This window comes from Lontra canadensis, unplaced genomic scaffold (genome assembly GCF_010015895.1).
Source record: "Lontra canadensis isolate GAN:19392208 unplaced genomic scaffold, GSC_riverotter_1.0 scaffold45, whole genome shotgun sequence".
NCBI classification, from domain to species: domain Eukaryota; kingdom Metazoa; phylum Chordata; class Mammalia; order Carnivora; family Mustelidae; genus Lontra; species Lontra canadensis.
Window position 1 is genome coordinate 14,711,794 of NW_022631039.1, and position 13,583 is coordinate 14,725,376.

The 13,583-nt window shown below is 50.8% G+C and overlaps 1 protein-coding gene across 1 annotated transcript in view; it reads left to right on the plus strand.

The window, feature by feature from the left end:
• The window catches only part of CUNH7orf50 (chromosome unknown C7orf50 homolog), a 124,069-nt gene that overhangs the window by 10,603 nt on the left and 99,883 nt on the right, over window positions 1–13,583 (plus strand). The window lies entirely within an intron of this gene.

Here is a 13,583-nt window from a genome sequence, read left to right on the forward strand (position 1 = left end):
CGAGTGGGACAAAGCTGAGTGTGGGTGTTGGTCCTGTTTCCCACGCTTGCCTGTAAGCCCTGAACAGCCTCGTTCACATCAGTGAGTGAAGATGGAAGTTTGGTCGTAACGGCATTCTTAAATCCTCAAACTCAGAGACGGTTAATGTGATTTGGGGCACATTTTATCAAAATTTATTTGTAAAGATCTGCCATTAGATGACAACTTGACTAGATCCTTCTTCAGTTCTCCTGAAGAAAGAATTGGAAACCACCAGACTCGGTCGAGGATGTGTTGCTGGGGTAGTTGGGGTTGACTTCTGCAACACCAGTATTTCAAATTCTGTCATTGTTTAGTGCCCCCAAGGTGTTTATGCCCTCAGCAGTGTTCCCTGGTAAGACTGAGGTGACAGGTGGCTTTTTAAAAAAAGATTTATTTATTTTAGAGAGCGAGAGCGCGCATGCTCACATGAGCAGGGGAAGGGGCAGAGGGAGAGGGAAAGAGAGAATCCAAGTAGACTCCACGAGGAGCTCACGACCCTGAGATCATGACCAACCCAAGTGGAAATCCGATGCTCAACCCGGCGCCCCAGCAGGTGGCTTTTTCTCCACAAAACAGGGAAAGGACCATTGTGCAGGGGGAGGAGGAGAGGAGGGTCCACCTGACAACCAGCCAACTTCCTGGCTATGGGCCATTCTAGCCTTTTCTCAGAGCAGGTTCAGAATGACTGCTAGTGGCATTTTAGGGCCCTGGGAGTGCGCTCCTGAGACCACCTGTGCCACGCGGCTGCCCGGGCGAGTCTCAGTGTCCTTCAGGGTATGTGCGGCCGCTTTGATGACTGTTGGTCCAGGTCACTTGAGGCCTGCATCCACTGAGGCATCTCTGTGCTTCTGAGAGGCGCTGTGAGCTCATTCATCTCCCCGTGGCCGTAGCAGTCCAGGGGCCCTGGGGGGGGTGCCCAGGTGAGTGGGGGTGTGTGCGGAGAGAAGATGCTCAGCTGCGGCCGTGGGGCCCGGGAGGTGTGGGGGTGAGCAGGGAGCAGGACCCTCACTGCTTCCGGGTACCCTTTTCCTGCATGCTCTTGGCAGAGAACCTACCAAATGTGGCAGCTCATCGGATCGCAAGGCCAGTCTGCTCCTGTGTGTGGAAGTGTGGCGCTTCACACAGTGTCGGTGTCGGGAACCTGGCTGGCATCAGTGGCGCCTGCGTCTTGCTCTGACTGCGGGCTCTTCACAGACCCGTGACCCCCCCGGGCCAATTCTTGTTAGGCTCTGTGCTCTGCCGCTTGAGCCCTGACTGGGTCTGTTCTTCCGCTTTCCGGCTCCCAGATGGAAGCTGGCGTCTGGAGAGCTCCTCGAGCTGCTGCTCAGTGCTTCAGTGCACCCCTGGTTCCTACAGAGCCGCAGTTACACATGATTTTCTTGGGCTCTTTCTAGGATACTTTCCTGCTGCTTCTAAAGTCCTCCTATTTCTTTCTCTTTTTCTTTTCTTTTTTTTTTTTTTTTTAAGATTTTATTTATTTATTCATGAGAGACATAGAGTGAGGCAAAGGGAGAAGCAGGATCCCTGCAGAGCAGGAGCCCAATGCAGGACTTGATCCCAGGACCCTGGGATCATGACCTGAGCCGAAGGTAGATGCTTAACCAACTGAGCCAACCAGGTGCCCTAGACTCCTTTAATTTCTTTAAAATAAGCCCCATACAGGGGTGCGTGCCTGAGTAGCTCAGTCAGTTGAGCATCTGGTTCTTGGTTTTGGCTCAGGTCATGATCTCAGGGTCCTGGGATCAAACTCCCCATTGGGCTCTGTGCTCAGTACAAAGTCTGCCTGAGATTGTCCTGCTCCCTCCCCTCTGCCCCCCCCCCAAGTTGTACACATACACATTTGCTCTGTCTCACACATAAAAAAATAAATCTTTAAAATATAAAATAAACCTCATACTTGGTGAGTTTTTAATTTTGTCACAGAACTTCCAGCTTTCCTTTCTTGATCTCTGCTTGCTGGTGGGACCCACAGACAGTGTGGGTTTATGGTAGACGCCGGTATGGGTTAGAATTTCTGCATAAGATGCAAGGTGATACTCTGTGTTAAGTTCAGGTCATTTTTTTTTTTAAGTATGTGATTGTTTTTTGTTATTAAAGTACATGTTGATTGTACTTACATATATTCCATATATGTTCTCATATATATTGTACTTACATATATTCCAAACAGAAGAGGAGCTTCTTGTTTCTCTTTTGATGATTAGATTTTTGTTTGGTTTGTAACATAGTGGAGGAGGTTCCTGGTAGAGGCACGTGCACTTTTGCTTCCTTTTTTGTCCCTGGGTGTTGAGGCTTGGTGTCAGGCTGGCCCAGCCAAGGAGCAGGAAGTGGGCTTTGAAACCCACTTGTGGCCTGCAGAGGAGAGTGAGTGCGAAACCGGGACTGGCCAGCAGGGGTCGCAGCCCTTCTACCTTCAGGCAGCTGGCGCTTGTTTGCCCCAAAGAGTTCCAGGCCCCCGGAGGATTTTTAGGTGGGTCTCCCAGTGAGGTGCTGTGTTTGCAGGCTTGTGTCCCGAAGACCCCTTCTTATACTGTCAGTCTCCCGGGGAAGTGGAGACTTCTCTGGGAGGACACACGTTGGGCTATCCTAATAAAAGTATTTCTTTACTCTGTGGTTCTCATGGGAAATTATGGAAAAGCAATGTCAGGCAGTTTTCTAAAGAGAGAACATTGACCGCTGCACCTAATCTTAAGGAGGGTGGGTGGGCCGGGCCTGGAGAGCACATCCTATTACCCTGGCAGCTCATGGAAAAGTACTGTGCTGTCCCCCCACTGCCCTGGCTCCAGGATCAACCTCTGGAATCCACATGAAGAACAGAGAAGCCTCTGTCCCCACTTGGACCACTGTGTTGTCCTCCCGGGACTATCCGTCTGGATAGGCCTATGGGACCCTGTGTGGCCACTTCCCACAGCACAGGCGCCCTGAGCCTGTGCCAGGAGAGCTGATGTTTCCCCAGTGCTCGCCCTCTGTGGCCCCTGGGGGCAGCTTCCTCAGAGCCAGACTTCCCACTGGGATCGGGGGCCTCGGCACACCCAGTGGGCTCATCTCTGTTTGACTTTCATGCACTCTGGAACGTAGAAAGCCATCTGTACAGCCCCGGACACCCCGAACCTCCCATTCCACTCCTTCGTTTGCGTGGCTCACTAGTCCATTAACATGCCAAGGCCCGTGCAGGTCTGCATCTCGGAGAAGAGGGTGTGTGTGATGTCCTGGGATAGGGCAGAGCCCTTCTGCTGCCTTCCTTGGTGCTTGGTAACTGGTTCTGGCTGGCTGGCCACAGGCTTTACTAAGGACCTACCGCCTTAGTATGTCCTACACCGAGCAGGTGCTACACCTTCTCCCACTGTTGTGCTGGTGGGCGACCCAGGGGTCTGGGATGGGGTCCACAGGCCTGTCTTCTTCCATCCTTCTTCCGAGTATGATGTCCTGGACCACAGGGTCTCCATCCATTTCCTGGCTTCTTGAAACTGTCCTGTGAGCCTGGGCTTTGGGACTGGACAGTCAGACCTTCAAGTTGCTGGTCCCCTTCCACTGAGAGGGTGGCAAAGATTAAATCTTAGACAGCAGGCGTATTCAGAGGGGCTGTGACCCCATTATCAGCTGGCACAGGAAAGGGCAGGAGGTCATGGTATTGCTTCCTGCAGGTCTCGCCAGCCCTGCTGAGGAGATCCTCCATGGTTTAGTTTCTGTCCCAGACACTGAGCCACATGCCTGGGAAATGGCCTCCCGCGGCTGTCCACTCGGGCCAGTCAGGCTGCTACATGCCTTGACCAGCACGTGGGAGGGGCTGCTGCGGTGCCCACGGCCTGAGCTGTCCGGAGACAGGAGGGGTGGCTGGCGGTGAGCAGGGTGAGAACCCCTGTGTTTGCAGAGCACCGGCGTTCTCACGGGACAGCCCTGGGGTGCCCTAGCCCGAGGTATGGCTGTTGTCCTGACTTCATGCATGAGTCGACCAGAGGCTGGTACTTGCTTGGTCACCTGGCCAGCTGGGATAGAGAAAAGACTCACAGTTGGGTTTCCTGCATCTGGCTACCTTTTGGAGCACCCGAGGAAGACCAGGATGGGGAGTTGCAGCGTTGCCTGCCCTGGCCCTTTAGGATAACTCGGCTGGGAGTGCCAGTCAGTGGGCCGCTCAGCCACGTGCTTCGGCAGCAGTGCCCGGCACCGTATAAGGAATATACCCGGCTCCTTTCTGGCATCTGCTCTCACACTGTAAATGTTGGTGAAGTGCTTGGGAGAAAGACCTCGGATTTGACGAGCAGACCGTCCCACATTGGGAATGACAGTGCATTCCTAAAGTCTGGAGGGCATGGTGACAGTAATAGCCACTTTTCTTCTTTCAGAATGTGATGTGCTGTGCATAAGCTGTTGGGCTCCCAAGTTCCTTACGTGCCCCCTGTGTTTTCACGGACCCTGCAGGAACGTGGCCAGTGACAGCGGGGCTGGACGTGGCCCGGGCTCCGCACTGCAGTACTCAGAGTGCTCGGAGTGTTGCTTATCTGGAAGGGAAGCAGCTACTCCATCTTTTTTCCTTCCTATGTAATCTCGAAAATGGGATAGGAGCTACGGACATCAAGCCAACAAGCACTTTATAAAGCCATCAAATGAGGTTGTGAACTTTATGGCCTTGAGAATTTGCTCAGAGCCAAAATACTTCATTCCAGTGGTATTTTGCTTAAGAAATATTACGGGTCTGGCAGTAGATTTAAACTGGTGGGGGTGAGGGGATGCTAATCTTTATAGGCAGCTCCCTGGTAGCCTAAATTGGTTTTCCAGCAGAAATTCCCCTCTGCCATTGTTTTGTTTTCTACTTGGTGACTACTGAACACTTAAGTTGTCAACCAGCTGGGGTTATAAACTGACCAACTTCAGGGCTAAGGGAGTTGAGAGGAAAGGCAGACCCAGAGAAGTTCCGTGACTCCCCTGAGGCCCATGGTAAGTTGGTGGGAGGCCGAGGTCCCCTTGTCCTGTCCCGGTAACCTAGCTCAGCCTCCTCCTGAGTTCTTTCCTTTTTGTGGCCGAGTAACACTCCGCTGTACTTAGCACGCATTCGGTCCTCTGTTCACCAGATTGCGGACATTTGGGGTGTTTCCAGTTTGGGGCTAGAATGAGCATGCTGTGAATATGTGTGTGCAAGGCTTCTTGTTTTCATTTCTCTTGGGTAAATTCTCAGGACTCAGGTGGACCACATGGTAAGTGTGTGTTTACTTTTTTAAGAAGCTGCTAAGCTGTCTTGAAAGTGGCTGCCCCAGTGCACGTTCCTGCCAGCAGTACATGAGGGTTCCATATGCTCTGTGTATCTGTCCACACTTGGTATTGTCAGTTTTTAAAATTTTGGCCACTCTCGGGAATGTAGTTATGTCTTGCTGTGTGTGTGGTTTTAAAAGGCATCTTTTTTGAGGTATAATTGACTTGGAGTAAATTGTTCGTTCTTGTGGTTTTTCACTAGCATTTCCCTGATCGCTGGTGGCATGAGCATCTTGTGTGCCTTCTGGCTGCCGTAAGTTAAGATCTTTGGTGACGTGTTTGCTCAGCTCTCTTCTCCATTTTTGTTGGGTTATTTTCTTATGGTTGAGTTTTGAGAGTTGGTTACATATTTTGGATACAGGTCTTTTATCTGATTTCTGTTTTGCAAGCATATTTCCCCTAGTCTCTAGCTGCCCTTCTCATTTTGTGAGCAGTGGCTTTTGAAGAGCAGAAGTTCTGAATTTTGATCAAGTCTGGTTTCATCAGTGTTTCTTTATGGTTTGCACTTTCTGCTAACATGTCCTTTGGCTCACTGTGTCCTGCAGGTGACCCCGAGTCCCCCGTGTGGCTCTTCCTCATTGGTTGTAAGTTCTACTTAACATTTCCCTGGAGCGCATCATGTCCTCTCAGCCTCACTGGTAACAGTTGTTTACCTTGTTTCTGTGTTTACCTGTGGAAACGCCTGGTGAGCGCACGTGTGTCTGCCGTGTGCATGCGCGTGACTGCTTCTCGTGGGCTCACACCTGGAAATGGAGTGGCGGGTGGGAGGATTGGTAGGTGAACACGTGGTACACAGTGTCCAGGGGCCCCACTGCTTCTGTGTCTGGCGATCTAGTGGGTGCAGAGTAGGACCTGCTTGTTTGTTTGTTTAGAGAGTTGGGGGGGCAGAGGCAGAGGGAGAGGGAATCCTCAAGCGGACTCCCTGCGGAGTGCAGCGTCAAACACGGACCTCCATCTGAGTAGGGCCTCTTTTAATTTGTATTTTCCTAATCACGAGGGACCAAGATGGTTTCTAGTCATTCTTTAAGGATTTGTCTTTCTCCATGAATTTCCTCGTCACATCTTTTGTCTGCCTTTCTTTCTTTCTTTCTTTCTTTCTCTCTTTCTTTCTTTTTTAAAGATTTTATTTATTTATTTGACAAATCACAAGTAGGCAGAGAGGCAGGCGGGGGGTGGGGGGAGGCAGGCTCCCTGCTGAGCAGAGAGCCGGATGTGGGGCTCGATCCCAGGACCCTGAGATCATGACCTGAGCTGAAGGCAGAGGCTTTAACCCACTGAGCCACCCAGGCGCCCCTCTTTTGTCTTTTTTTAAAGAAACGTTTTCTTTTTGTGCGTGTATTACACGTACTTTCTTCCAGTTTGACTTTGATGCTGACGTTCTCCATGTGTGCAGGCTGATGTCAAACCTGTCTGGTATCGTTTTCCCCTTATGATAAAGGCTGCCTTCTCTCTTCCACAATTATGAACATATTGTCTTACATATTTTTTTCTAAATTTTGTTGCATAATAGCCCATTAACTTGTCACGCCGTTTTTTATTTAACTTGCTTCTTGCCACATTGTGTGATTCTTCAGTTTTTATAAAAGCGTGTTTTAATACTAAATAGAGTAAGTACTTACTGTTTTGGGGATGGTGTTCTTGGCCTTTGTCACATATTTTCTTCTTTGTATGAGATTTGGAATCGGCTTTCAGGTTTCATGATAAGTCCTTTGTGGTTTATTGGGGGGTAGTTTTTAATGTCCTTCACGTAAGTGTCATGCTTTTCTCTGAGGAGATTTCCGTATCTCTCCAGGAGTGAGTGACCTGGACAAGGCTCCTGCAGCCAACACAGGGCAGACTCCATTGGTCTGTTTTTTGAGTCACATAACATCAGGCTACAACTTGGCGATGGTGGCTGGTTCGTGAGGAGCTATGGTCCTGTTGTGGCCCGTACCAGACACCCCTCGGGCCCCTTGGTGCCTGCTCTGGCCTTCCTGATGTCCCTGCTTGGCCACACGGTATGGCCCTCCTCTCCTTCTGCCCACATTCCTTTCTGAAATTGAGCTTTCTGGCCTGGCCAACCTTTTAATTTTCTTCTACTTCTTCTTTTCTCACATTCTCCATGTTGACCCCTCACCTAACTTTTCTATAACCGATCAAACGTAGTGGCAGCTCACTGGGATCAGACTGGGACATTTGACCTGCTCAGCAAATATATATTAAAAATTGTTTTTTAGGGGCACCTGGGTGGCTCAGTGGGTTAAAGCCTCTGCCTTTGGCTCGGGTCGTGATCCCAGGGTCCTGGGATCGAGCCCCGCATTGGGCTCTCTGCTCAGCCGGGAGCCTGCTTCCTCTTCTCTCTCTCTCTGCCTACTTGTGATCTCTATCTGTCAAATAAAATAAATAAAATCTTAAAAAAAAAATTGTTTTTCTGCTGCGGACACGAGTTTTACTTAATGTTGAATTAACATATTTAAGAGATCATATTTAGGAGATTATCAGACTGCTCATTATTGTATATATTGTTCCATCAACTCTAATAATAAATCTGTTTTATAGAGGAAGGTGAATCAAGCAAGATGATTTTTTTTTTTTTTTTAAATGAGGGTTGGGGTAGAGTTTAGAGGACTTTGGGGCAGCCTCCTGTTTGTAGTAACCTGCAATGGCTTTTCTCATATATAACTTGTAGCAAAGCACACAGTATGTAAAACTGTACTTGTATTAGATAGATGGTTAATTTACCATGTTGCTTAATATCTGGGTTTACAATCACATCAGTCACTGTTGGGGTGGAAAAATTGCACGAAACATGAGAAAACCCAATGATGAATGGGTTCTGACCTTGGAAGTAAGTAGTATTTCTCACTGATTTCCTCCCATTTGCATTAAGTAGCAAACACTGATCGGATTGGCCTAAGAAGGGGAGCCTGACGCAGGCCTGACCTTGGGTTGGATGTTTCCAAAAGAACGGAAAGGGCCTGTGTCTGTGGCCATTTTTCATTTCCATATGTGCTTGCAAAGCATTTGGTAAAATTTAACATCCATACATAATTAAAAACAATCTCTCAACCCCCCTCTCCGAAATAATCCTCTTCCCCTTAAAAAAAAAAAAAAAAAAGTAAAAGTTTATTACAGAATCAGACACCTCTTTTTTTTTTAATTAAAAAAATATTTTATTTATTTGTCAGAGAGAGCAAGTGAGAGAGAAAGAGCGCACAAGCAGAGGGAGCAGCAGGCAGAGGGAGAAGCAGGCTTCCCGCAGAGCAGGGAGGCCGATGCGGCACTCAATCTCAGGACGCCGGGATCATGACCTGAGCCAAAGGCAGACGCTTAACCAACTGAGCCACCCAGGCATCCCCAGGCACATCTTTTTAGATCTTACTTCAGCAGAAAGGTGCTCCCAGAATTGTCAAAAGGCTGTGGAAATTCAGGGCGGCTCTGCCACTGGGCTCTCCACCTTGGGGGGCCCTAGCCTTTGAGTCCCTCCCCTCATCCTGGGAGGCCACCAGAGCTAAAGTTCGGACTTGTGGGCACCTGCAGATCACCTCAGGACAGAATGGCCCTCATGTCTTGCCACGTCTCTGGGTTCTAGATTCTGGGAACCACTCAGTTTGGGCCTGGGGGTTCCCTACTCTTGTCAGTTTTTGGACACTTTAAGAAGGTGGCTGGTTTTTGTACTTGGCCAGCCTTTTGGTCACCATGCCTCTCCCCACCTCAGAGAGTTGATCTAAATCAAATCAGGGCTTGGCCAGCTAGGAGCCGTCTGAGGTTCTGTGGGCCGTGTGGTCTGTGTCACTGCTCAGCCTGTGTGTGGAGGAGCAGGGCACCGACAGTGTGTAAGCAAACGGCCACAGCCAAATAAAGTTTATTTACCAAAATAGGCGGGCATGGGGCACTTGGCCCAGAGTTTGCATTCCTGGTCTGAACAGTCTGGCCCACCCGTGCTGGGCCCTGGCCCCACAGCTGCTCCCAACCCGCATTTGTTCCTTGCTCTGGAGCAGCACTCCCTGGTGGAGGTCTGGCAGCTCAGGCCGCACATCTCCCGGCCTCAAGTGACTGGGTCTCCACAGTGTGAAAGGAAGCCCAGGACCTGTACTTTGGGTAAGGGACAGCCCTTCTCGAGGGTCCTGGGAAGGCTGGCAGGCCTCTGGGTTTGTCGTAGGGACTGCTGAGGGCCCTGTGTCATAGGGGGGCAGTTGCCTTGGGCACTGCCACACAGAGGGCTAAGGAGAAAAAGAACACAACATCTCTGAACGGCAAGAGAACATTTGATTTGAAATATAAAATTAGTATCTATGTAGACAGGAAGTGGAACCACCAGTGGGTGCTAGTGTGCTGAGCTGGGACACCTGCGGCCTCTTCTGGACACAAGCCCCGACGGTCCAGGGTGCAAGTGGGTGGCCCGCTAGTCACCTGTGTCCCCTGGTCCCTGGTTCCTGTGTCCCATGGGGAGGCCACTGCTGAGATCCTGGCTGCAGCTTGTCGTGGGAAATGAACACAGAGCACAGAGGCCCTGACCGGCGATCTCAGAGGGAACCCTGTCTCGGGGTTTAAAGGCTGGTAGTATACCTTAAAGGTTGCAGAGGCTAAAGCCTTTTGGTGCTATGCTAGGGGGCATCTGGCCTCTCGTTGCCCAGCCTCCATGTGGGGGTGGTTAGGGGCCGGGTGTCCTGAGGGCCACTGGAAGGAGCTGACCTCGGGAGGTGGAGGGGCTGTGCGTGAGTCCCTGTGGCTGCCTCTACATCCCTGAGGGGCTTTCTGGTGCCACAGCAGGCTCTGCGAGCTCGTGTGGGTGCTCTCTTGCTCTCACTGTCAGTGAGCAGAAAGCGCAGGGAGGTAGGTATATGTTGGCCTTGAATGAGGTGGTGCTTCGGAAATGTGGAGCCCTCGAGTACAGGTAGTGACTGTACCTGTGCTGGGGCACGCTCCAGCCAGTGCAGGGTGGGTGTGTAGGGGGCGTGCTGGAGGACTCCTTTGGAGAGGGTGATGGAGGTGGGGGACACAGGAGGCCCCTTCCAGTCCTCCAGACCCTATCCCACCCACGGTGCATCCTCTTGGAGCGTGGTGATCCCTCAGCAACCCCTGGTCGCACCCCGGGGTCTTCTCCCAGCCGCAGCCGAGCATCCGTGTTCGGGATGGTGGGTTTGGGGGTGGGCCTGCCTGGGAGGGAGCCTTTGTTCCTGCTGGAGCCGACCCTAGCTTGTGCACAGGGCCAGCTCATCTAGAGGGCCTGGTTAGAATGAACTGTACCTTTGGAGTGCTCACTTTGATGTTTTCTGAAAAAGAGTTTATTTTTTACTTTTATTTTTTACTTTTCTAAGTAGGGTGCATGCCCAGTGTGGAGCCCTGAAGAGTTTATTTTTGATAAAATTATAAATACATAGGAAGTTGCAAAAAATTATAGGGCCAGTGTGCCCTTTGCCCAGTTTCCCCCACCGATCACAGACCACAGTGTCAAAACCAGAAATGGACGTTGGTGCAATCCACAGAGCTCTTTCTGACTTTACTAACTTTTGTGTACTCATGCACATGTACCTGTGTGTGTGTTCACGTGTGTACGTGCTCGCATTTGTGCGCACATGTGCCCTGGTGTGTGTGCTTGTGTTTGTGCTTACACGTGGTGCTCACATGTGTGCCTGTGTGCACGTACGCGTGTGCCTGTGGGTGTGCGTGCACATGCAGCCTTATCGCCGGTGTAGGTGGCTGGGGCCACCACCACAGTCAGGGTGCAGAAGTCCTCTGTCACCGCACAGCTCCCTGGTACCCTCCCTTTCTAGCCATTCACTCACTGAACACAGGGCATTTGGATTGTTTCCAGGTCTTTGCTTTTACGAATAAAGCTTTTATGAACATCCGTGAGCATGAGTGCTCATTTCTCTGGAGTAAATGCCCGGGAGGATAACTGCTGGGTCATTTGCTACGTGCAAGTTTGGTTTCCGAGCGAGCGGCTATTCCAGCTTATGTGCCCACCACTATCCCGCCTGAGATGAGCCCCTCCACCTTCTCACCGGCATTTGGTGTTTCTCTGGGTTTTATTTCAGTCATTCTAATGGTGGTGCTCCCAAAAGTGCCCTGGGAAGTAGGAGAGGGGAAATGAAAACTTGCTTTTCCCGGGTTTGGTGATTTGTGCCCTTGGTGTGCTCAGTTCTAGAAACTGCTGGTGGGCTGGTATGGGGGCATTGCCCTGGCTTTGTGGCGGGGCCGTCATGCTGGGGCCAGGTTTGACGTGGCCTCTGCCCTGCCCCTGTGTGACATCCTGTCTTTCTCCAGGAGCTTTTCGGGAGTGGCAGCCCTCCTTGGGCATCGTTCGGAGGTGGCTGTGGCCGCGGGGCCCATGAGGCCCACGTTCAGTTAGGCTGGCCTCAAGCATGTGTTCCTCACGTTCTCTACAATGGGTTTTCTCCACTCGTTTGTCAAATCTGAAGAATTACAGAAAAGTTGGAAGCTGATAAGCTTTCCCTGCTGCCATGGAGACCTGGCAGCCCTCATTCTGGGCCAAAAAACCCAAGGTTCTCCCCCCACCCCCAGTCCAGCTGTCTGTGCGTCCGTTGCTAATGCACTCCCTGCTGCTGCTGCTGCCAGCCAGCGAGATGTTTGTAGCTTTGCTTCCTTGTGCTTAGCAGAAAGTAACTCAGCGAAGTGGAATTAAAAAAAAAAGGCAATGTCTGTTGTTTTTCCTGACTTATACATGACCAGTTTGAAAAAAAGGAAAGAGAAACTACAGGAAACAACACAGAAGAAATCAGAAACACTGATAACCCTCCGGTGGATATCTTAGAGTATATCCTCAGTATTTTCACAATGGTTCCGTGTAACAGAGTACCCACATCAGCCCTGGGCACTGTAATTTGTTTTCCGCGTTTTCTAGTATGACAGAGAGAAAGGTAGCTCACGGTTGCTTTAATTTCATTTTCCTTGATTACAGCCATGAATGGTCATTTTCCATGTACATATCGGTCATTTGCTTTCGTGGATGCCTGTAGGGTTTTTTGTTGTTTTTGTTTATTTTTTTTCCCACTTCTGTCGCAAAGCCTGTCTTCTCTGTATTGATCAGAAAACTTGCTCCTTATGCTAAGAGCTCTTCGTCTTTGCTTTATGCTTCAGATAGTTTTCCAGTCGAGTTCTTCTTGTTACGGCTTCCGCTCTGCCTCTCCCAGACTGCTCCCTCCAGGCTCCGCATTGGCCTCCTGGGCCTCTGTGCACCAACCGCCTCTCCAGACCCTGTCCTGCCCTGTGCCCTCTTGAGGTTCCGTTTCTCCAGCCGTTACAGGAATTTGAGGGGCGTGCAGCGAGGTGTCCCCTGGCTGCCTCAGAAAGCCAGTGGCCTCCTGGTTGAGGACTTGGGGACTACGAGGCAGGCAGTGGGACCCCTGCTTCTGGGCTGCATCTGAGCTTGGAGGGCTGCTCCACCCCGCGGCTGACGGAGACCCCAGATTTTGACAGCCAGTTGTTTGGTTTTTGGTGTGGAGTACAAAGGCAAAAGGAAATGTAGATAAAATTAAATTTCCTTATAACCTGCAGCTCATTGACAAATATTTGAGACGGGCAAAGTAGAACATTCCTCCAGGAAGCTCCTGATCTTATAATGCCTTGCTAGAGGGAAAAACAACCCTAGCTTGACAATAGCTAGGACTCCAGGACCTTGGGAGGTCTCTTTAGCAGATGGGAATCCTTTCAGAATCTTCCTCTTCACCTCCCGCAGCTCGGTAGAATATAGTCAATTGCCCCTCACAATCCCAGGCCAGCGGCAGCCCTTCCTGCCCACAGGTCCTGACCCTGCATTTTCATAAAAAACCACTTTTTTGCACCTAAGATGTCTCAGGAACTCTTGGCCAGCAGCTCGAAACCCCAACATTTCCATAGCAGTTTTCACTGGTGATGTGTGTTGTTCTTTTTTGTCTGCTGCCTCCAGAGGCATTTGGACGGGAAGCGAAGAACGCCTGCGCTTACAAGCACATGCCATTTCGGGTGAAGTCCTCCCACAGACCAGGTGCTGGGGTCTCCCCGCTGCTGTCTAAGAGTGGGTGGCAGCCAGCTTGCCTCGGGTGGGTTGGTCGTTTTTTCCAGTCTCCTGGCCAGACTGGGCTGTGTTGTTTGCCTGCCTGCAGTCCCTCAGTCCCATGAGACAGGCTGAGGTGTGGCTGCCACACTGTGGCGCTGGGGCATGAGTCATTCCCAGCAGTGTCTGGGGAGCGGGTGCGTGTGGTTCGGGTCCTGTCAGATGAAGGAGGGAAGGAGGGAAGCGGTTGCCTGGTAGACAGAAAGGTGTCCTGGCTGGTGTCTGCCCCAGGTTATGTGTGGGGCCCTGAGATGTCATCACACACAGACCCTGGAAG